Source organism: Pinus tabuliformis, chromosome 3_1, assembly GCF_031772625.1.
Source record: "Pinus tabuliformis cultivar Carrire ecotype Pingquan chromosome 3_1, CPIR1, whole genome shotgun sequence".
NCBI lineage: Eukaryota > Viridiplantae > Streptophyta > Pinopsida > Pinales > Pinaceae > Pinus > Pinus tabuliformis.
The window spans coordinates 454,828,410-454,854,909 of record NC_142301.1 but is presented as its reverse complement, the minus strand read 5'-3'; positions in this window follow the sequence as shown (position 1 = coordinate 454,854,909).

The window sequence follows — 26,500 nt, the reverse complement described above, 5'->3', positions numbered from 1 at the left end:
AATCTTCTTTTTGCAATGAAAATCCTAGCTACTAAAGAAAGAGAGATGATATTCTTTCAACATAGAGCAGAGAGCACACACTAGATGCACTGTCCTAAATCAAACCAACAAGCAGTCTAAATGCAAATGCACATGCATGTATTTGTTTTCTACTTTATTAATGTGTGAATGACATAAAGAACGTTGATTACAAATCTGAATTATCTTTTCAAAGCGACAGTACTAACAAATTTCTCTTCAAAAACGAAAGGAAGATAATGACGACACTTTGCGACTTTGAATTGAAAACTACTTTTGACACTTGAAAAAATAATAATTCAAATCAAATACAAGAGTAACTATATAATCGACCATCAAGAACGATAGGATTCTTTTCTTTGATTGAAAACGATACTTGCGACACTTCCAAATCAAAAGATGACAGTTTGATTATGCTACTTTTTGTAAAAGATAACTATAAATGGCGCACAATACACAAAAACATTCACAATTCTTTAAACTATGGATGTGGAGTCATGCAAAGGAAGGGAGTTTCCATAGTGGAATACTGATCACAGAGAGCAAAACTCCTGAATAAAGCTGAAGAGAGTTAAAAAAGAAACCAAAATCTGAAAGCAGAAGAGGTCTTATCTGATCAGCACACTTACAACACAGGAAAAGTGCGATGCAGCGCACCTATTGCACACGGGAGGTGCGATGCATCCAGATTCCCAAGAGGAGAAAGTGTGATGGTCTAAGGACGAGACTTCAACTTGGTTCTTGGTCACAGTTTGCAGCTTAGTTCATGGATTTAGGCCGAGCTAATAATAGTCAGTAAATAGAAATCACAGTGGTTCATCTAATGAGGTTACTAGAGCCACCACTAGGGCAATTAGGATATTTGCAAATCGATTGTTCAGTTTATAAACAAAACCTGGAGATAGACTGAAGCAGCATTGATCTACTTTGCACTTGCATAGAAAATGTAGTTCGAAGGCTCGCTGGCTTGACTTCAAGCTTTGTCTGTAAGTTTATAAAACAAACAAATATAGACAAGCAAACAATCTATTCACTCCCCAGTGGAGTCGCCATTTTGTTATCAGGAAATCTACTGTCTATGCAGAGCTACTAGTCCCACTAAGATGGGTAGTTATCTTAGAAACAAACAGATTAAAGTTACTTTCGTTTTCCTTTATGAGAAGTAGATAGGAGAGGATCAAATAATACCAACCTTGATCTTTCCCTCGGTTCCTTGCTTGTTCCTTCTCCTCACCGACAGGTCTTTGCTGCTTCTCCCTTGACTACTCCGCTTCAAAGAGTACTTGTAAAGTTAAAGCAACATAACACCTTCAAAGTGCAGAGATCTACAATCATAAGAAATATAGGACCAAATATATATTGACCACATAAATGCATATACTATCAGACATACAAGAATGTGGAGGAAAACTTGAATAGATTTATTGATATAAAGATTAGAAGAGAGGATTACAACCCATTGATCTGACCCAACGTCATCCTCCCAGCATCAAAGCCCTTCTTCACCTCATGAAAAGCTTAGATCACCCAACACTATGATATTCCACCTGGAAACCAACAACACTTCCTTACAAGATACAAAATTCCAGCCTCTGGATCTCTGGGATGAGGGATCCATATATAGATGATTGCAGGGAGGTGAGTCAGCTTCTGGGATTTTGATTAGTGTCTTCTCTCTGATAGTTCTTGATTCCACTTGGAAATTGATGATCTCTTACTCATCCCTAGGAAAATTCAGAGAGGCAAGTGTCATAGGAGAAGTTTCTGGAAGATTCCATGATCATCCACCTCGCAAACTATCTCTACCATTCATCCATTCTTGCCCATCGCACCCTACAGAATGTCTTTCCATTATGCATCGCACCTTTTACACTGGGTAGGTGAGATGCATCACACCCTTAGTACTGAGCAACCTGTATGGTCCAGTTTTGATCAGTTCTGAGCAATTTTCTGTGGAGAACTTTTGGGAGATGAAGTAATCAGCTGACCTTGTTCCTTTCGTGCATGAAACAACACTTTTAGGGACTCTGAAGCCCTTGGTTTATGGACATATATGATTGGGGCTGCAGTGCCCAAAAATTTCTATAACATCTTTGTAGATAAGTTTGGTTAAGAACACACCACCCCACACAGATAGGTAACACCGACATCGATTAAGAATTCCATAAATATAGAAAATTTATTTTTGATGAGGAAATACCTGTCCACTAATTGTAACATAAATAACATTTTGTAATCATTTCAAAGTCTTATAATCTAATTAATGAGTCATTGACGGGTCAATGGTTGCCTGACATTGTTAGGAAGTAGTTTATTCATGTCATGAATGATTCTCTCTAGGAGTTTTAGACGGAGTTATAATAGTTTGGGTTGAAGAATCATGTTTTTCAGTGTACATTTACAAATTTTGTCCTTGTAGATGGGACTATTAGACCTTATCCTGAGTGGAATAATTAAATTTCATAATTTTCGTAATGAAAACTTGTAATTTCAATAAACCATCGAAAATAAATCTAATTTTTAAATAAAGCACAACAAAAAGTACATGAATAGTCTATTCCAATTATTTTAAGAATTATCTAAACTATGGAAGAGTACTTACGTTAAGTCCAGAAACACTTGGTGGTACTCGGGGAGAGAACCAAGATAGAGTGAAGAAATAAATTGTATCTGGATATGGTGGGTGACAGGATCAGTTACATTTTATGAAGGTAATGAATAAATACTCAATACCATATTACTAAATTTTTTTGTTAATATACACATCATTTGAAGGATTTATTACCTAGTAGTTTTCCAGTGAGATTTTTTGGAAAGTTTACTAGTTTTTTTTTATCTAGTTTGTTCTAGCCAACATTCATTGAAATCACAAGTTTGACATGGGAACTCTTCAAAATCTAAGTGATTCATAGGTTTTTGAGGGTGTTTAATCCATATATAGTAAAATAACTAGTTTAAGCAACACAAATAAAAATTTTGCAACACATGTTTTCAAAACATTTTGACTAGAAAATGGCTAGAAACTCTAAAAAATCGCACTTAAAACTACTCCATTTATTATTGTGCAACTAAATTCCCAATGCCTCATCTGCATCATAGGGGAAAATGTTTAGCTATATTTCTTAATCATCACTACTTTGCGCTGACAAAACATATTCATTGAATTGAATTAATGAAATGGACAAGTCATAGGGGCTTACGGTGTAAGCAAAGATCCAATAAGTGAAATGGAAATACCAGTTGCTCCACTTCCTCTTAAATTAGCAATGAATTTAACACCTTATTCTTATCGACCTCTGATTCTTGATAGACACTATAAAGAGCACATTGTTAAATATTTAGGCCATGCCAAGAGGCAATTTTCTAGTGCCAAAATAGGGGAATATCTACGTAAGAGAGAATTAAAAACTCTATCCAAAGAAAAGAAACTCTAATTTAGAACCCACTTATATTATTTTGAGTTATCCCATTGGATTATGAAGTATTTATAAAGTGCTTTGAATTTTTGTTGATGAGTGACATCAATTGACAATTTGCTTCACACCAAAGGAACTTGTACAAAACATAAGTGGAAATATATACTTTTCATATGCATTTATGCCAAATTTATCATGTGTTAAGCATTGGAGAAGTAGGAAATCTAGTGAGATATTGATTGTGAAGGGGTTTCACTAATAGAGAGATATTGGAATTCATAATTAAATAGGAAAGGAAACCAAAACACACTAGAGAGATATTGGACTTTATAATGCTATAGGAAAAAGAAACAGAATGCACTACAAAAAGAAACAAAAAACATAGATAAAAATGTAAATCTTACATCTTTTGGAAAGTGCAAGAGAGAAATTGGATTTGATAATGAAATAAGAAAAGGAGCCGAAACACACTACAAGAATAAACAAAAATCATAGATAAAATAATAAATCTTACATTTTTTCTAAAGTGAAAAATGCATAATAAATTTCTAAGTGTTATCTTAAAGTGGCAAGCTTCATTGAGGAAACTACAAATTTCAAATTTACCAAGAGTGTGAGACAAAGTTATTTAAAAATAGATATTCAAATGTACTTAAAAAAACATCTTAAAAAGAACTATTTCAAAACTTCCACTATAAAAATTCTCATTTTTATTTCTTACAAAATCACACAATGGATCCCCACATAATTGAATTTGACCATAAAGAGATGCATCATCAGGGAAAGTAGAACGCTAAATTCAATGAAAACAGTCTCCACTCATGCTCTAAAATAAAGGATGAATGAATTATCTAAATCGAATTGAGTTTGGATGAAGGACAATGAGCCTGCATGGATAGGAGTTGAATATCACCACCCAACAAGCATGCACTTAATTCTAATTCACGTTTGATTCATTTTTTATTCCCAAGATTTCGGTGTTGTTGTTTGAAGTGATAGTTTTTATGGTTATACATTAGAAGGGTGCGTGGAAAAGAATTGGCATCTTAGGTGTGGTTCGTGTTTTTCTTGCAAAATATCTTTGTGTCCATGTCATTGTTAGAAAATTGTAGAGTTGAATTCTTGAGTAAAAGACAATAAATCTTAGGACACCAAACCTATCAGTTTTCTACAATCTAAAACCAATAGTGAATACTATATATCAATCAAATTTACCACCTATAGTGTGTGTGATGTATATGGAAACATAAATCATAAGGATGTTCCATTTGCAAAAAATAAATGATATGTTTTCATTGTCAACAGGTTTTGCAAATAAAGTTACAAAATTATAATGTTTACTCCTTCAGAAGAAGAAGATTGATGGTTAGATTCCAATACATTCATCACTCAATTATTGATGAATAAAGGATGTTAATTAACAATGTTTCATGGGGCAGTAAAAGGTAAGTTGAGACAAGTCAACAAGGGATGGATAATTGTTATAGACATTTTTGTGCCTTACAGCTATAAGCATGAAATGTCCATAAACCAAGAGATCCTAAGTCCCTAAAAGTGTTGTCCTAGCTCCTAAAGAAACAAGGTCAACAAATTACAGCTTCTCCCAGAAGTTCTCCACCAGAAACTGCTCAGAACTAGTCAGATGAGGATCATTTCAGATGCTCCACTAGCTAGCTGCGTTGCAAAGAACCCAAATACACTGGCTAGGTGCGTTGCAATGCACTTGAATGCACTACCAGGGTGCGTTGAGTGGGAAATGACAAGTGGCAGAGTCATTCCACGAGGTGGAGAGACAATGGAAGCTTCCAGAATCTTCTCTAATGACACTTGCCTCACTGAATTCGACCAGTGATGAGTAAGAGGCTCTCAGTATCCAAGTGGAAGCAAGAACTGATAGAGAGAAGCCACTAATCAATTCATGAGCTGACTCATCCTCTTTGCATACATCTATATATGGATCCCTCACCAAGAGATCCGGAGGCTGAAATTTTGTACATTGCAGAGAATTGTTGTGGTTTTGCGATAGATATCAGAGTATTGGGTGATTTATGCTTTGTTGGAGGTGAAGAAGGGATTCTATGCTGGGAGGTTGATGCTGGATCAGGAATCATCGGTTGTAACTCCTCCTGGATCTTCTTGTTTTATCAATAAAACTATTTGAGTTTCTCCTACATGCTTGTATATAATTGATGTGTGTTATATTTTTATGTTTAGCTTAAATCTGATCCTAAGCTTTTTATGAACATAAATCCATGTCTTTGTGTAGTTTCTTTCTTCTGTGAACTTGCAGGAACTTGGTGACGCTAGGCAAGTGAGGGAGCAGATAGCTAGAAGCTGTCAAAGAGAAGAGAGATTGGATCAAAGGACTAGTGCAAGACACAAGTTGGTTCATCCTATTCATCTTCGTTTATAGTTCATAAAGGAGAATACAACAGTGGCTTTCCCTGTTTGTTTCTGAGGTCTCTATCACAACCCAGTGGGATAGGGTCGTTCTGAATAGACACTTTTCCCGAAAACAAAATGGCAACTCCACTGGGGATCGTGTCTAGTTAGTTTGTTTGTGTTTCTATTGTTGTTCATCTCATAAACTCAGAAGTAGCGAATCGAACTGCATTTGCCATTTACAAATGCAAAGTAGACATCTGCTACTCTATTCCATTCACTAGATCTATTTATGATCTGAACAGTTGACTCAGAAATGATCTTATTACCCTTTGTGATAGCTCTTAAACCTCTTGTAAATCAACCCTCTGATTGTGCATTACTGATTGCTTTTACCTGGCCAAAAACCATAGATTAAATTGCAAACCGTGACCCAGAACTCCGAGAGAATTCTCATTTCTGCTCCAGCGCAGGCTCTGTGAAGAGACTTTGCATTTCAGCGTAGTTCCCGAGAGGGCTACCTACATTGTAATTCAGTTTCTCTATGTAGCAGGTGCGTTGATCTGCCAAGCCCTGCCTAGCTGAGGTTCTTTGCTCACTTTTTCCAGTTTTGCCTCTGATTTTTGCAGCCTGTGATCAGTGTGTTTGTCTGTTTAAAAGCCCCTTTTCTTTGCCTTAATTCCACCTCAGTTGTATAAAAGAAACTGTATTTGATTTTGTGTGTTTGTTACGTCATTTACAGTTTCCCATTTCAAAAGTAGACTAGTCATACTGTCGTCCTTGGATTTAGATCTGTCGTAAGTGTCGATTTTGATCTTAGGAGAGAGTTTATTTGCTGTTGACAGTCGATTACGCTTTTACTTTTTCCTTTGGCTTGAATTTGTGAATTTCTAGTGTCAAAACAAGTGTTTACTTCAAAATCATAAAGTTTCGTAATCGTCTCTACCTTTTGATTTCGAAAAGAAGCTTGTTTGTGTTTTTCACTTGAAAGCGAATTCAAATTTGTACAACAACTTTCTTTTTAGGCATCAATATTAAGAAAGTGAAAAACAAATACATGCACATGTGCATTTGCATATTGACACTCTGTATGGATTGATTTAGGAAAAGTGCATTTACACTGTGCTCTTTGCTCTTTGAGAAAATATTGTGTCTTTCTTTTCCCCTTGTAGCTAGGATTTTCGTTGCTAAAGAGATAAAAGCTTTCTTATCATCTTTAGATTGCATTTTAGGAATTACATCTACATCTCGTGGTGAACCCAAAAACAAAACTTCATAAGAAAGATCAACCTAAAATAAATTCAATGAACTTAACAACGCTTTTTAATTTAACGCACAACATTTATAGGTCTAGGCTAGAAACGTATTCCGACGTCGTAAAGCCTGGTAACTGTTGTCCTCACTGATGGTTGGGTGATTCCTCCACTTTGAGACGATAAGTGCCAGTACGGACTTGTGATCCCATGTACCGTCGAGTATATATTGGGAGACCCCTATAGGCATAAAACCTTTATCCATAGGAAGCCGTGTCAGCCGCCCTACTGATCACAATGCACCAAACACAGCATTCGGGAAGATTGACTGCCCTACCCTAAAAAGTATTCTGCAGTTTTGCGATTGGTTTGGTACTCCATCTACCTAGACCTCTAGAGCAGTCCCTTTCGTTCCTTTTCAGACTCCTTAACGGAGAAGGTCCATCTGAGCACTTGTCACTTCAGGCTCATTAAAAATCGAAGGAGACTAGACTCATCTTTTGTTTTTTCTCGACTCTTTAAAACTGAAAAAGAAAAGTTGTGTCAAAAGCATCTAAAATTAATTTAATACGGAAACATACTTTCCCTTTTATTTTAGTTGATCGAGTAATCCGCAATCGTGGAAGAAAGTCAATTGAAACCCCGTCGTTCGCGGAGGCTTACGAGTCAACCGTCTTTGTCTCTGGAAGCGAAACCAGTACGGACAAAGTGAACTCGTTTAACCAAATCCAAGTCTCCCATCAAAGTTAGAACAAGTGTTCCAACGACATCAGAGACTCCGGTTACTCCAAACAATTCTGGAATCCCTGCCTCAACAGAAGAAGTTCAACAGCCACAAAGGGACAGTGGTACTGATCCTAGTTTGAGAATAAACACTTGTGTTACTGAACCAGTTCCATCTATAACCGGTTCAGAGAGTCTTACTCTTCAAACATCTGTCGCTGCCTCTTCGGCACCAGAAATATTTTACGGACATGACGGTCTTCCCCTTCCACCTGGTCTGATTTCGATAGAAGAAATTGTAGAAGATCCGCAAGCAAGTACTCCAACGCACCTTGGAGTCGAGATCACTCTACTTCCTTCGACATCAGAAGTTAGTCTACCACCAGCGGAAGTTCCTCTAGAATCGCTAGGTAATCTTATGGATATACTACAAATGTCTAAACAACCATCAACATCTAGGACTGTGTCTTCAGACACAGCGACGACAGAATTCCCTGTTGTCATTCTGACAATGTTCGCTGGCATACCATCTGTCCCGACTAGCTCACAACCGCTAGAAGGAGCCCACCCAGGGGCTATTTCAACAGTCTGGTCCGTTCCTGTTTGTTCATCCGGTATTATATCCGAAAACTCTTATGTTGAGTCTCAACAAATTGATCCGTTTGGAGGTCAATTTGGGCAGTCCAGTCCCCAAGGGCAAACAATTCCCTTGAGTTCTGGATTACCACCGTATGGGGGGCAATACGCCCTTTCATTACCACCTTCGGGAGGATATCCGTACGGGAGTTCACAACAACATTCAGGTTATACTGGAATTACCTCAAGTGGCTGGGTACCTATACTACCTCAACAACCAAGAGTTGTATATTCGATGCAACAATGCGTACCTGTGTCGAACATATCGACTACGCCAGCTATTGTGACTGTGTCGCAAGTTCAAGCGCTGCCTGTTGTATGTCAACCTAGGGTTTCTCAGGTTGTAGTGCAACAACCCATTGACCCTGCGACTCAACCACAATCACCAACTAGTGGGGCGACACAAGCCCAGACGGGTACAATTACCCCTCACCTTGGTCAAACGGTTAGTATCGGGAAACAACACATTGCTTCACAACCGTGGCTGGTGAAATACCAACAACCACAATTCTAACAAGTATACCAAGGTACTGAGCAGCAAATCTTTGCAAACAGTGGACAGCCGTACATTAAAAACGGTCAAAATCAACCATTTTATAATGGTCAAGTCCACCAACCTTACCAAACATACCAGCATCAAATGCATTATGCCGGTATGCAAAGACCAATTGCTCAGGCGATTCCATCGTATCCTGGGTATGCTTCACCTAACCTGAATCAACAATTACCATTCGTGGCAACCTTAGAGTTACCTGATTTAAACCAGTTAACAAACGATCCAATTGCTTACGCCCCTTGGTGGCCAGCGATTCCGCATAAACTTCCATCAGATATTCCTAAATTTAATGGAAATCCAGGTGAAGATCCATTGAATCACGTGATGACATTTCATCTATGGTGTTCATCAAACACTTTAAATGATGATTCGATAAGGCTTCGCCTTTTTCAGACGACGTTAACGGGTCCGGCGGCAAAATGGTAGATTGAATTGCCTAGAGCTTCGTTCAACAACTTCAGCACCTTAGCCACAACCTTTTTAACCCATTTTCAATTACCAATAAGGTATGAAACGGGAACAAAACTGCTTACCAACTTTAAACAGACAATAGCAACTCACATATCTGATCATATACATGAGTGGCGGCATCGTTGTAGGATGGTAAAAACGTACGTTCCCGATCAGCTATTAGCTGAATGGTTTATCAAGTCATTACTGCCTTCCATCACGGAAGATGTGGCAAAGGGGGGAGTCGTAACGGAAGAGCAAGTGATCGCTCGTGCACAATATCTGGATTTGATTTACACCCAGTTCGACATGCTCTACGACAAAATACCTGACCCCCCTAGACCAGAATCCTCGATTCCTCCTCCTCCTAAATCAAACAATGACTCTCATGCCGATGATGGCGTGATTGGCACAATAGACACGAAATCGACAAGGGCCACATCCAAAAAGGCCCGTAAGGTTTCAGGTCAAAATGCAAAAGACGAACTTCTTGCTTCGGAAGTAAATGCCGTATCGACAGATAAAGGCAAGGAAACCAAACAACCAGGAAGCAAGAAGAAAGGAAAAGGGAAGAAGAAGAAACAGGATGAGCAATCTCCCGAAAAATATTCTTCAAACCCTCCTGGAAATAGGAAACCCCCTTCAGGGTGCATGATATGCGATGAGGATCATTGGACGAAAGAATGTCCATACAAAGCTGAGCTTAAAAGATTCTTTAAAAGTTCGAAAACCTCAGCAGTGTTTCCGAATCTAGGAACAAATTTGGTTGAAAGTGGAAATGCTTCCCCGTCTCAAGTGCTAATGTTGTCGATTTCGAAACAGCAGAATGATGCTTTGATTTCGACAAGGAACAAAGATTACGGGAGTCCGCAGCTGTTGAACAACAAGGATAAAGATCAACCAAGTAGTTCAACAACAACTTCGACAGAAGTTGTACCACCCACCATCCCTAAATTGACAATAAAACCGCCGAAGGGAGTAGTACACAAGTCGACATTTAATCCTCGCACTAGAGCAGCATAGCATTATAACATAGTGGAAGATTTGGCCCAATCACCATCCGCTATGTCGACTCTTGAAGTACTACAAAACTGCCCATCCCAAAGGCAGGCTTTGTTATCAGCCATTGGTTGGATTGATCCAAAGGATTCCAATCTTGTATTCTTCAACCACAAAGGGTACGATCCTCAATTACCAGCTCAATTATCTTTCCTTGTTCATGTGAAATCCCTCAACAAAATTGTTCACTGAACGATTATTGATGAGGGGGCATCTACATGTATTATGTCGATGAGCTGCTGGAAAACTTTAGGATCTCCAACCTTGTCGCGATCTGCGACAACATTAAAAGCATTCGACGGAAGGACATACACCCCGTACGATATCCTAAATAACTTGAAAGTTGAACTAGGAGGGAAAACAGTAGAAATAGATGTTGAAGTCATCGATGGGAATCTTGATTACAACATCCTACCAGGAAGACCATGGATATATGCCATGGCAGCTATTGTGTTGACCTATTTTAGAAAGATTGCATTTCCCTTTCAGGGAGGGATTACAATCGTCGACCAACAAAACTTCCTCCCCAATGGTTCACAAGTTACAGGAAGCATTCCCATGATCCATGGAAGCCCCCATTCGCTTCAGAATATCAGAGTAGGCCTACTAAAAGATCCTATACTAATGGGAACTTTCGCTCTTCCACCTCGAATTTATTTGGCGGAAGTAGCGTCGATAGGAACCTGCAACATGATATCTTCCGCAAAGATCTCGAAAAACGATATCAACATGGATCATGCAATGGTTTTGCCCCCGAGCCCAATGGAAATATTATAGCAATCAATGTTTCTGGCATGGGAGGCAAACCCAAATCAACACTCATCAAGCGTTTGGATGGATAGGTCTAGAGAATATGGTACTCCTTCATATCCTTGGTCGAAAGTGCATGACACCGACGAAGGAATTCTCCAAGCTATGGAAGTTGAAGGAGCACCATGGAATGATTCCCACCATCGTTCTCTTCTTCCAAATTATGAAGAAGATACTCAAAATGACCTCTACCATCCTTCAGTAGTTGATTTTCTATCAAATACTGTAAATACGGTGGATTCCGAGCGAAACTTGTCCAACATTGAAGAGACTATAGCCATAAATATCTCGACCAAAACCGATGTTGTAGAGAATATTTATGTCGGCAAATGTTGCTCTCCTTTAGAACTGGAAATATATAACGCTCTTTTTCGCGAATTCAGAGATGTCTTTGCTTGGTCATACAGTGAAATGCCAGGCATCGACTCGAGTATCGTTGAACACGAAATCAAGATGTATCCAGATGTTAAACCGATACGGCAACGGCTAAGGCAGGTGCACCCCAAGAAAGCCGCTGCCATTAAGGCAGAAGTTGAAAAACTCCTGCATGTTGGTTCCATCTACCCGGTTCAGCTAACCGATTGGGTATCGAACATTGTCCCATTTATGAAAAAATAGGGCACAATTAGAGTGTGCGTCGATTATAGGGATGTAAATCAAGCTTGTCCAAAAGACAACTACCCTACGCCCTTCATTGACCAGATAATTGATGAATGTGCCGGATGCGAAATATTTTCATTCATGGATGGATTCTCCGGGTATAATCAAATAAATATCCTCCCACAGGACCAGTTGCTGTTGGGCCATTCGCCAAATGGGGCATCGATTTCATGACATGTAACCCCACCTCGACCGGGGGGCATGGGTATATTATAGTCGTAGTTGACTATTTTACCAAATGGGCCGAGGCGATGCCTACATTAGATAATACTGGTGAAACAACTGCCCTTTTCTTTTTCAATCATGTAGTCGCTAGATTCGACGTACCACAGCCTATAGTCACAAATCATGGATCACATTTTCGCAATCACATGATGGTTGAATTAGCTGCCAAACTAGGGCTATCTCACGACAGCTCTACTCCATATTATCCGCAGGCCAACAGACAAGTTGAAGCGATCAAAAAAGTCCTGAAGCGCATGTTGCAAAGGATGATCGGAGTTCACAAAAGAAGATGGCACCTAATCCTGTACTCAGCTTTGTGGGCTTACCGAACATCGGTAAGGAATGCGACCGGGTTCACACCCTTCCAACTGGTATATGGCCTGGAAGCAGTCTTACCAGTCCAGTGTGAAATCTCGTCTCTCAAACTCGCAATCGATCTCCTCCCCGGAACTTCAGAAGAAGAAGCTCGTTTCTTGGAATTAATCCAATTGGATGAAACCCGTCATGACGCCACATTGGCCAACGAAGCCCATAAGAAACGAGTCAAGGCGCAGTTCGAAAAAAATGTCAAACCCCGTGTCTTCTCGGAAGGTGACTTGGTCCTGCTTTACGACCAGGAATTCGATAAGTTGGGAACAGGTAAATTTAAGTCTTTATGGATGGGTCCTTACATTGTTAAGCAGGTGTTAGAAAAAGGAGCCTACAAGTTGATGGATTACGACGGGATTCCACTGGCGCAACCTCGTAATGGGTTGTACCTCAAGCGTTACTACACCTAGTGGTAACCAATATGCTTTTGTTATATTTTTGTTTTCGCTAAGAGTGTTTGTTTTGGTCGAGTAATCCACCTTTTTACATTTATTGCAGATGTCAAACCCATTAGAACCATGTGTTGGATATGCCGACGGAGCAAGTCGTAGTTCGCGGAACCTGTCTTCCGTAGCCTGGGCCATTTTTGATCCAAGCGGTGAGTTAGTAAGTTTCAGAGGTGTATGTATTGGTCGATCAACGAACAATATCGCTGAATATAGCGCGTTGATAGAACTTCTCTCTGATGCCATTGCTCATGGTATGTGTCGGCTAATCGTCAGGCTAGACTCACAACTCGTAATACTGCAACTCAATGGTATATATTCCGTCCAAAACCCAGCTATTTATCGCATGTTCCTAAGGGTTAAGATTTTGGAAAGACAATTTGATCTTATTCAATACCAACATATTTCCAGAAACTTAAACACATTAACCGACTCATTAGCAAACTATGTGTTAGATAGACGTTTGCAACATTTATAAAAAGAAACACATCATCAATGTTCTACATGTGGATCACATAACTCAATCAGAATAAAACCCTGAAAATAAAAAATACATATATAGCTGTTTATGGTTTAACATAATGTTCTGTAACCAAGACAAAATCGGTCACACGACCTAAAACTCAAAATGCTAGGGGGCACCCTAGTCTAATGATGCTCATGATAGCAAGTCACAGCCTGTGCGATCATGCGTAAGAGATGAGTCCATCATCTGGGCACACCAGTAGTATGCCGCTGTAACTGCAAAGGTAGCTCGTCGATCCTCACATTTGGAATACCGAGAGTAAGGCTCTCAACCTGCTCCTACACAGCTGTAAGAGTCTCGACCACGTCAAGGTCGCGAAGAATAACCCTTCCGGTGGCCTCTCTTACTGGGGCAACAGCTGGTACTCTCACGCGAACTACTGGATGAACAGAACCAACATCTACATGTACACATGAGTTTGATTAGAGTCTTGATAGAACAAAGCACAAGGACATTATAAACGAAAACAGTAAACAGCAATATGGTCAGAGATTTTACCAATAGCACCCCACTGCTCGCCATCCGGCAGTACCAAATCTGGATCACCCCGGAAGTCCATGCCAGCATATGGATACTCGGAATAGACCATCTCCTGATGATCAAACCACCTGAAGAAGGTATCAGAAAATGAAATCTAAGATTGACTAGCATGCCTAGACATATGGTCAACCCATCTCTGCATGCGTGGTTCAGTAGGAGAAGGTAAATCGAGTGCAATGTACTGTGGCTGCATCAGTGGTATCTTCTCCAAGGCAAAGGAAATCAAAATAGAACTGAACCCAAAGTTCTTCAACTTCCTGTTCTTTATCTTGGTCAACTGTTCTTTCATTACAAGAAGTACTGCGTCGCACCAATTGAACACCTTCGGTTGGAGGCATTCCAAGGCATACTGCATATAGGATCTGTTGGCTACATGAAGAGACACGCTACCGGCCATCCTACCAAAAGTAAATAGGATAGTCCTAAGGGATCTATCAGTGACATCACCGATGATGATCTTGTCGTCTTTACTCGGCTGAGATCCTTCCCTGCAATACTGACAGACATAATCTCTGATAGAATCGCCTCCTCGGGCCGAACCTGACAAAGAGATGGGGGCACCCCGCCTCGACAATCCAGTCAGGAAATAGATGTCTACTGCAGTCAAGGGGATAGATTTGCCCCTAATCTGGAAAACCTGGTTGATAGGATCCAAAGAGTCAAGCAAATACTTCAGCAAGTTAATCTGTTGTCTCATACTAGAGATGTGGAAGAACTTCAGCAAGCCACAGTTCCGCAGCACGTTCACTGTAACAGGATCATGTAGGGCAATCATGTCCTCTTCTTCATGTTCTCGTTCTCGCCATGTAAGGGTCATTTTGCTCCAAGATCTCTGCAAAAACAAACAAGAGAGGAGATTAGATCCCAATTTTGATGAGAAACAGGCAAAAATTCCACCAAAAACTGTGCAAAAAACCCTCTTTCTGCGCCCAACGCACCTGCAGCAGTGTTATAGGTGCATTGAATGTCAAACTAACTTCATACAGGCCAATATTCAGCGCAGGTTTCGATGTGCTCAGGGTGCGTTGATGGCAGAACGAGCCCATCAAACCCCAGGGGCTTAGAAAAGCATGGAATCAAGCACAAAATGCAAAAAGGAAACCATGAAATGAAATAGCTCAGGTTTAGCTCCTACCTGGTCCAGACGGCGCCGAGAATCGTCCACAGAATCTCCCAAAATCAGTTGATGAAAATCGAGGGGGAAAACACCTCCAAAGCTCCAACAAACCAAGTTCAAATGAAATGGTAAAATGAGAGGTAAAAAACACTTTTTAATTACTTTTACGTAGTTCGAAGTAAAGTATTAGCGTTTTAATCTCGTTTTCAAAGAAAATATTGTTCATTTCTAACTAGTTTGATGAAGCGGTTGAAAAATGCAGTACTATCTTTGGAAGGACAAAGCTATCTATGGTAAAAATCAAAACAAGACCAATTAATCGAGCAGTGTTTACCGCAAGGTTCAAGCTCGTTAAAAAATAAACCCGGACCAAGCAAATGTTTCCACCCACGTTTAAGCTCGTTAAAAAATGAACTATTCCCCCGGTAAATAACCACCGTGAATGAAACATTTTCAGCCATTAAAGCCTTGGTCGTGTTTGCACCGTCACCTCCACTTTTCATTGGCTGATCATTCACCTCCATTTGATTGTTTACCCATTTTGAGGAACAACTGCGAAGAGTGATTTCACTAGCCATCCTTGTGACACTGCCGTGATTGGAAAATTCCAAACCTTACCTGGAATCAGCTGCTACCCATTTTATCACTCGTTCCTCAAAAGACGAGTCTTCTTTAAGCTCTTTTCATCTGACTCGTAAAATATGAAAAGATTGCCAAGTTTTGGCCTTCCAGCTTGTTAAAGCGACAGGAAGTGCTATCCCTCCTCTAGATTTTAATCTTTTTGGACCTGAGGGATTATTGCACAAAAAGATCGAGCGCTTGTTTTGTTCGGCTCGTTAAAACTATCGAAAATTCATCCCTTCTGTATTGTCTTATACTTTTTCGGACTTAAGGGATTAGATGACGAAAAAGGAATTTCGGAGTTATCTTTACGTACCTTTTCAAAATCTCTAAAAATGAAAAGGACCGAGTTATCTTTATCGTTAGACTCGTTAAAAAGATTAATAGCGACAAACTTGTCTTTAGACGAGAACGAGTTTCACTATCGCTAGGCTCGTTAAAACATAGCGATGGGTTTGCCCGAAGGGAAAATTATAGAACAAGCATATGTTATCCTCCTCAAGCTTGACAAAAATAAAGAGGTACTGGTTAGAAATGACTGGGGAAAAATTGGGAAGAAAACTCAAAGAAACTTTATTGGTAGCAAGTCGCTCTTGAACATGACACTTCCACTCCATGCCAAAGTCGGGTTGGGTTGTTTCATTCACCGGTCACATCACCATGGTCACGCCATACCATCCACATTTGGGGTAAATGCTACCGATCCATCACATAAGTGTCACCGACATGTTCAAGAGAATTCATCCAGAGAAGTCACCCGTGTCCCATCCACTACCATACATTATACTTCACTCTTTCATGACCGCCACCCTGAACCATATATCACCAGATCGTTTTCACCTCCATCATAATCATTTGCTCCATTCCGTGTCATTGATGTGAGATTCATTAAGGCCCTCCTTTGACGGATTGCTTCTTGTTGACATCAGCTCATTATCCAAGAAGTTGATCTAGGAACACCCCTTCAGTACTTTGAAGCTTGCATGCCTCAATTGCAAGTTTCTCACTTCTGGCGATAGGTATACATCAATGACCTTCGACCGAAAGATTTTGCGTGGTGTTCGACACCAAGTCCTTTATTCACACCACGTGAATTGTACTGCAGTACCTTGAGGGTCATTATCATTATCGGTGATTCCTCTCGCGCTTGTTAACAGTTTACATCATTGACTGGTAATCAAGCGATGTCTTTCCATGTTCGACTTCAAAACATTTCTCACATGGATCGAATTGTACTTAGAGTGAAGATCGGACGAGATTGAAGACCCCGGATCTAGTTTCATCCATCCGGGCTGCGATATATATTCAGGAAAAATAAAGGCATTGAAATGTACAACATTGCAGCACAGATAATCATCCTACCAAAAGGATGATGACTTCATCAAAATCATCAGTCTACCATCAGACGATTGTCTGTCCTATGTACATAAAAATGAATTTATAAAGCTGAGCATGGGAATGCCCGCCTCAGCTAGATCATGAAAACAGTATGAAGATATTGTATTGTATTGTATCTTATTACAGGTCTCCTCCCTAGCATTAGAAGAACTTCGGATCCTCCTAATAAAGCATTTCACCCGATAAACGGCCTCATACTTTAGGGGGCAACTTTTATAGAAATTTTTGTGCCTTACAGCTATAAGCATGAAATTTCCATAAACCAAGGGATCCTAAGTCCCTAAAAGTGTTGTTCCAGCTCCTAAAGAAACAAGGTCAACAAATTACAGCTTCTCCCAGAAGTTCTCCACCAGAAACTGCTCAGAACTAGTTAGATCAGGATCATTTCAGATGCTCCACTAGCTAGCTGCATTGCAAAGCACCCAAATACACTGGCTAGGTGTGTTGCAATGCACTTGAATGCACTACCAGGGTGCGTTGAGCGGGAAATGACAAGTGGCAGAGTCATTCCACGAGGTGGAGAGACAATGGAAGCTTCCAGAATCTTCTCCAATGCCTCACTGAATTTGACCAGTGATGAGTAAGAGGCTCTCAGTCTCCAAGTGGAAGCAAGAACTGACAGAGAGAAGCCACTAATCAATTCATGAGCTGACTCATCCTCTTTGCATACATCTATATATGGATCCCTCACCAAGAGATCCGGAGGCTGGAATGTTGTACATTGCAGAGAATTGCTGTTGTTTTTGAGATAGATATCAGAGTATTGGGTGATTTATGCTTTGTTGGAGGTGAAGAAGGGATTCTATGCTGGGAGGTTGATGCTAGATCAGGAATCATCGGTTGTAACTCCTCCTGGATCTTCTTGTTTTATCAATAAAACTATTTGAGTTTCTCCTACATGCTTGTATATCATTGATGTGTGTTATATTTGTATGTTTAGCTTAAATCTGATCCTAAGCTTTTTATGAACATAAATCCATGTCTTTGTGTAGTTTCTTTCTTCTGTGAACTTGTAGGAACTTGGTGACACTAGGCAAGTGAGAGAGCAGATAGCTGGAAGCTGTCAAAGAGAAGAGAGATTGGATCAAAGGACTAGCGCAAGACACAGGTTGGTTCATCCTATTCATCTTCGTTTATAGTTCATAAAGGAGAATACAACAGTAGTTTTCCCTGTTTGTTTCTGAGGTCTCTGTCACAACCCAATGGGATAGGGTCGTTCTGAATAGACACTTTTCCCGAAAACAATAATGTAACTTTATATTAGACCCACGTGTGCTCAACAATAGACATCCATAGAAAAGGAGAGGGGAATAAGACTAGTTTTGCAACAATAAAGAGGAAAATAAAACTCACACTACATGTAGCTAATGAAAATGGACTCAAAATATTATATAGTCTAGTGACACACTCGTTGCTCTTTTACAACACTCTAGAATGTAGAAGAGATTTGTCCTCCACTAGTGTTGTTTTTGTGAGTTGTACATGCATCACCCAATAATCATGTGAAATCTGATTGCAGTTTTGGAATGCCACCAATGCCTTGAGAAGTGTCTCTAATGGCTTGGAGTGTGCTCACAATGTCCATCATAGTAGGTAATCCTTCAGGAGAATCTCTTGTGCAATGGAAATCCACGCTTAAGGATTGATTGAGGAAACTAAGATCTTTATCTATTTGAGTGCTCGTACTAGCCCCTCTCAATAAAGGTCCCTCGTAATAATTTTTCTATCTAGATGATACTTAATATAATGTATAAAAAAGAAATGGAAAATAGAAAGCATGAAATTCCATCTAGGTACGGTAGGATAAATACTCCATGATACGATCACATGTACTTAAGAAATGAACTTGTTAGAGCCTAGATTTGTCTCAGGCTGAAAAGACAAGGTTCTAGGTCCACATCAAGCCACGCTCAGCCTCGTAGCTGGCCCTACGAGGACAAGAGAGGGCTCTCTCTGGGTCAATCCCAGCGAAAGATACTCAATGGGGCTGAAGATGACTGATTTAACAACTGATTTTAGGCTAGGTATTAAGTGCAAAGGATTTGATTTGGTTTTTTGAGGGTTTTGTTGAAAAGATGGGAAAGGAAAATTTGGGCTCGAGGATGAGGCACAGTTTCTGCAGAGGTTTGATTGGGGCAAGGAAGGTGATCTTTTTGATTCTTTAAAGTGAGTGAGATGGATAGATCAGGCTGGTGAGGAGCTAATGAGAGCAAGAGAGTCTCAAGAATTCCCCTTAAAGAGACGAAAACATGAAAATTTAAACAAATTCAAAGGCAGAGCATAAGAGTTATGGATTCTACCTTAATCACTCATTTCTTCAAATTCAGAAGAAGAAATCTTTGAAAATGATACAAATAAAACTAGATAAACTTACAATTACCAAGAGAAGCACACCATCAAAACATAAAGCCACATGGATCCCAAACAGTGCTGCAAAACATAGGTCTTTCCTTAGCCAAAAATGCAGAGATGGATTGTACAATAGAGTGCCAAGCTATTCCCAAGAGTCCAACCCTGAAAATGACTTACAAACTACATAATATAGACAAGCCAACCTCTTCCCTTGCCTCTAGGGGTCGAGGTCATCCTTCAAGGAGCTGTTTCAACCAATTCTAAACAAAGCACTAAAATCTAGGCAATCAAAACAACTTGCCTCTAAAAGGTAGGAAACTGATTCATTCATTAAATTTTCACTCTTTTGTGAATGAATCCTCTAGAACCAGTAACTAAGCTTCAAAATTACATCATGTTCACTCAATTACATCACAAAGAAAAACTAGTCAAATTGGCTGAATTTCTGAGCTAGAAGGTGAAAAATTGGGCCAAAAACCTCTGTGCACCGCGCCAATTTCTGTGTATGTCGCACTAATTTTCTTCTGATTTTGAGGCACCTTATGAAGTACAAATTGAGGCCAAGGGTGCTTGTTGGAAATCCTTCCCTGTCTACTTTCCATCCCAAGTGGAATTTTTGAATTTGGTGCCCATTTTCCCCTCCAAAACCTCAATCTCCCAAGACTGCTTCCTGTGTGTGAAATTAGGGGCAGAAAGGTCATTTTTAGGGTGTTATTGACCTCCTGAGGATTAAAAACTTGCCCAAATTTCTTGTCCAAGCACCAACATTCATGATTTTCCATGAAAAATCCAAAACTATAAACCTTTTTGCATTTGGAGCCTCCTATTGTAAGCGCGGAGAAAAACCCCGTTTTTTGCACAAAAATTTCCAAAAATACCAAAATGCCCTAAATTTCTTGAAATTTGTCTGCAGCTTCCTTATCAAGTGTTATGCTGGGCTAAAGAGGCCCTAGCCAATATCTGAAGACAATCGAGCTCCCTTTGCCTCTTTTTCTTTTTGATTGCCTTCCTCAATTTCGCATTCAAATTCCTAATTCTGGCCTTGCACACTTTGTTGCGTGCCATGTAATGAAAAGCTATGTGTCTCAGTAGTACATGATCTTTTTCGGCCTTGTCCAATAGCCTCTCTAAGTGCATGTTCACTTTCTCAAGATTGGCCTCCCAATCCTCATTAATTTCTTACTCGAATGATGTGAGTTCAACTCTTCTCCTTTGTGCAGCTTGGCGATGCTCACGAATGTTTTGTAGCTCCATGATCGCTTGTTGATCCTCAAGCTGCTTGTTCCTCTGCTCCAAGTATTTCATGGTCCACTTATCCCTCTCCAATTCAAGGGATAAGGCTTCGATCTCTGATTGCTGCTCTTGGATGATCTCTCTAAGTTTAGCACTTTGTGGACCCGTATCTGTATCATCATCATGAAGGAGAATGAACTTGGTCTCTCGTTCACCTGATGTCTCACCTGAAGTCCCCTCATCCTGCATCGGCTCCTTGCCTTTGTCCTATACCTGTGATGCTGATGGAGGAAGCGAGGCCCCTTCCACCCCGGGTGGAGATAACACTCGCTTTGCCGCTGAAAACAAATGTCTAGTACCTCTCTGATATGTGATAAAACTGGCACACTAGCAGTCTCATGGCGCTCATACTGATGAGAAGGTTCACCCTCATGCTTAGCCTCTGATACTCCCCATGAAGCTCTGAAGAAGTCACGAGAGATGAAATCATCCCAAGTGATGCCCTGCAATCCAAGTTGATGAACCACCAAAATCTTAATAAGAGAAAAATGATATACAATGTTAAGTTGCTGCTGAGGGATTTTATGTTGTATAAAGGTGGTCATCCTCTCAATGTTTCGGCAAATGAAATACAGAATGTTCATCATCCATACTCTAGTGAAATGCATGAGCAACCTGATGTGATAAGCATAAAGACGAGAGAACCGTCCCTCACAACTGAAATATTTCATGATCAATCTCATTAGTGGAGCATATTCATCTTTTAGATACCGGAACGGGAACACTCTCTTGAGCTGCCTCAAGCAACTGGTTTTAATGTATGGCTCATAATGCTGCCGATCAATCTTTTGTTTCTTGTGCCATGGTTCCCCAATGTTCGGTATACCGATTGCTAATGAGACAGATTCTGGTGTAAGTGTGAAGGTGACACTAGCCAAGATAGCTTGATCTCCATGCAAGTGCAGAACAAAAAGACGAGCCAACTCATGATGAAATTGGACACTAGCCACCTTTTGACAAAACTCATAGCATGAATGATGCTGAAAACATTGCATAGCAAGAGAGCAGGCCTACAATTCTGTGAGGGTGATTGGCTCTTCCCTAACATGCCTGCCTCTTTTATGCGGTCTCCGGGGTGCCTGTTCTTCCAAGGGAGAGTCACTTTGGGTTTCCACCTCATAGTCTGATGAGTGCTCAAATGCCATGACTGCTAGACAAACTACCTCAAAGACAAAATGACTGTTGTGTATAAATTTTTCTTGAACTGCTCTTTTGGATGTTGTATTCAAATTTCTGCCACCAAGGAAAAAACAAATGCAACAGGGACTATTAGGGATTGTTAGGAAGGGGAAACAATATTGAGGAGTGGGAATTATTGGGAAAAATTTAATAGGGAAATATGGGAGAGGGTTTGAGGGATTGATGTATGGGAATAGGGTTTAGGGTTTGGGATTAGTTGTATGGGTTTGATGTGTGAGGCTAGGGGATTTAGGATAGAGTATGTAGGAGAAGGGAGTAATGGATTTAGGTGATAGGGAATTAAGGATTAGCGAAGATAAGGGAACAAAAGGGAGGGAGACAAAATCTTGGTGGTAAAACAGTGAATTTTAAACCTGGCTGCAATTGGCTTTAGGATCTTTAGAAGTAGGTTTTGAAAATTTTTGTTGCAACCACTATCACCCATAAACCATCGTCTCTTATCATAAAACTTGATGCAATAGCAAGATAGGAAGCCTACCTGGCAAATCTAAGACAAGTACGAGAAATTTGGTGAAGTTTCCAACAATTTTCGGGCTTGAGGCTATATGCACCGCACTCAAAACCCAGTGCGCCACGCTCTCTATGTGTTTCGCGCCCATTTTAATTTACACTGGGTGGAAATCCCCAGTGCACCGCGCACTCTATGTGCTCCGCGCCGCCTGTTATTTGCACCGCGCCGGTTAGCCACAAGCTAGTTCTCTCCAAAACACGCACCGCTCTCACAAATTTGCCTTGAAATGATTTTCTCCCACCTTGGCATGCAAAATGACTTTCATCTTCACGGAAAAACCTTTATATAGACATCAATTTGATTTTTGTCTCTCCAAAACCCATTTTGTAATGTTTTGCAATTGACACTTTTTCACAATTAATAGAACTTTGACCTTTTTGTTTCCTCCTTTATTTTTTGGTTGAAATGATGAATTTCTATGGTAATTTTTTGCAGGGATAGCTGACATGAAATTTGGAAAAGGAGACCAGGGCTATGCCTAGAGAATTCAAGAACTAAAAATTTTGAAAAATTGTTACAAAAATGAAATGTCGACTTATCTTCAAAACAGAGTTTTGAAGAGAAGTCATAATCCATCCATATGACGATAAGAATATTTTGAAATAACAACTTATCAAGGACCTCCCTCTACCCTGCTGGCTTTATTAGACTTTGTCGAAGACCAAATTGACTAACCCTACACCTAATGACTAAAATGACTGTTATGACCTAGAAACTGCAACATGACTGCAAATTAATTTTAAGGGCCGATTTTGATTGACAGACCTGAGCCAGCAGTGCAAAGCATGAGGGGGATGAGTGACAAAAGCCCTTCTGTTAGATTTATGTCATGCTCCTAATGAAGTGCAACTGATCGAAAGTGATGGGACACCTAAACATGAAATGCAAAAAGAGTTTTGATCTTTGACAGAGGGATGACCAGACCGACTCTAACATTGGCTCCAATGGGGATGGTAGCTCCTTGGAGTTGCGAAGAATGGAAGATCTCTGGAAGAGCTAGAAAGTGCCTCAGTCCATTGGGCGATGGAGATATTATTTCGAAAAACAATACAATATTCTGACTCAATTTATTTGACTGAAACTTGACTTTAAAACGACTGGATAATAACACTAAAACGACTGAAAAACTGACTCGACAAACTAAACTCAAAACTGAAATCTTTCTTCAGAATTATAGCCTTCACTTCAGTCCCTAGACTAAAGAAAAGATTACAACACATACTTGCAGGGCAACTGAAACAAAATGGTATTTACAATGACAATGATGACCGGAGAAATAACTTAGAAAAGGTACCGCTTGAGCAACCGACCATTGACCGGTCCTCCAGGACAATCTTCTCCGTTCATCTCCTTCAAAAGAAAGGCATTCTGACCCCGATACGCTGGAATCTTAAAAGGACCTTTCCGGAGATTCTCAAACTTGTCGTGCTTTCCCTTTTCCTCATTCCTTGCATCCCACTTTAACACCACATCATCCAACTGAAATGTGTCCACCTTTGCTTTTCTATCATAAATCTTTTTAATTCTCTCCTGCAACTTGAATGTGTTCTGAAAAACATCTTCCCATGTCTGCTGCAAGTGGATCATTTGATTTAGTCTTCTCTGCATTGGATCCATTTCACTACCTGCCTCTTGGAGAAGTTTGACTACCGGAGCTGCAAGAGAGGTAGGGAACACTGTGTCAACTCCATAAACTAACTCAAAGGGGGACATCCCAATGGATTTCTTTCGACTCACACGATCTTCCCAAGGTGCATGGACCATCTTCTTATGCCAACTCTTCCTGTTGATTTCTAGCATCTTTTTAATGATATTAACCAAAGATTTGTTGGAAGACTCTGCCAATCCATTGCCTTGCGGATGATAGGCGGTTGAGTGCCCCAAAGTAATATGATATTTACTACAAAACTCAACCATTCTTTTTGACTTGAAAGCTACTGCGTTATCCGTGATTAACTTATTTGGGCAACCAAAACGAGACAAAATATTACATTCTAAGAATGAAATTATTACCACATCCGTAGCTTGCCTAGTGGGGATTGCTTTGATCCATTTTGTAAAGTAATCTGTCGCTATGAGGATCCATCTATGATAACCTGAAGAAGAAGGATGAATTTCACCAATGAAATCCAACCCCCACTGCTGAAAAGGGGCATTCACCTCAATGGGATTAAGCGGCAAAGGCTGTAAATTTTTTTTCCCTTCAAAAATTTGGCAGTTATGATAGCTCTTAACAGTCTTGAACACATCAGCAAACAATGTTGGCCAATAGTATCCAGCCCTCAAAATTTTATTTGTCGTTGTTTTCCAGAAAAGGTGACCGCCACAATCTCCTTTATGGAAATCCTCCATGACCTACTTCGCTTCTCCTTCCACTAGACAATTAAAAAAACACCACTGGGATCTTTCCAATAAAGTGCAGAATTCAAAATACAAAACTTAGCGGCCTTCAACTTAAGAGTTCTCACTTTGTTTCTAGCCATACCAGGTGGTGCGGACAAATTCTGAAGGACATATATAGTATCTGAATACCATGGAGAAAGAATAAACATTTATGATACCTGAAGTGACAAACTTTCCTCATTTTCATCAGACATAGCAATGATCAGATTTATGTCTAAGACATGCAGATTTGATTCAGCCATCAACTTTGCCAAACCCTGACCTTTGACAATATTTGTGGGCCTTATTTCCACATCATACTCCAGCAAAGCTGCTATCCACTTGCCACGTCTTCCTTCAGGATCGGCCTGAACCAAAACATCTTTGACAGCAGCGTTAGGAACATAAGATAAAATATGAGAATGTAGAATGTACACACGGAAATATTTCAGTGCTCTTACAAGTGCAAGGGCTTGCTTCTCAATAATATTGTATTTCAAAGAAGCATCTCTTATAGTCCGGCTGAAAAAGCAATGGGTCTTTCATGCTCATCTTTTTTCTACATTAACAGAGCTGCCATAATATGCTCCGAAGAAAATGAAAACAATATAAAATCCTGAGTATAATCTAGGCTGATTAGACCCACAGCCGAGGAAAGAGCCAATTTTACTAAATTGAAGATTTACAGCCTCTTCCGTCCATGACACGTGACTGTCCTTCTTAAGCATGTTTGTAATCTCCCTCAGATGTTGAGCAAGATTAGGAACAAAACGGCACAGAAAATTCATCTTACCATTAAATGATTGGATCTCCTTCTTATTCCGGGGCAGGTCAATTTTCTAAATCGCTTCCACACATGCTAGATCAATACGGATGCCATCTTTTGAGATAATGTGCCCAAGTAGTTTGCCTTCATCCATGGCAAACAAACTCTTCTTAGAATTCAGTGAAACACGATATTTTCTGCACTTTTCGAAGACAATTTTCAAATGATACAAGTGTTCTTCATCTGATTTGGAAAACACAGTCAAATCATCAAGGTACACAACCAAGAAGACATCCTTCTCATTTGCAAAAGCCATGTCCATTGCATGCTGAAAAGTGGCACTCGCGTTCTTCAAACTGAAAGGCATTTTTGCATAATGAAATGTTCCACACGGACTGGTGAACGCTGTTTTCTCTCGGTCATCTTCATGGACTAAAATTTGGCTATATCCTGAATAACCATCGAGTAGTGACATACGAGATTCTCTAACTACTCGTTGAAGTATGTGATCCATTTTGGGCAGTGGATAATTATCCTTCAATGAAACTTTGTTCAGATTTTGAAAATCAATGCACAAACGAATCTCACCGGTATTTTTTCGCATGGGCACCAAATTAGATATCTAATTATAAAAAAAATGGGAACAATAATTCTTGATTTGTACAACCTGTTGACTTCCTTCTCAATTGATGGAAGCAATTTTGGATTAAGCCTTCTTAACTTCTGTCTGAACGGTTTTTGATTAGGCTTAATAGGAATAGTGTGTTGAATTATATTTGTATCATATGTCT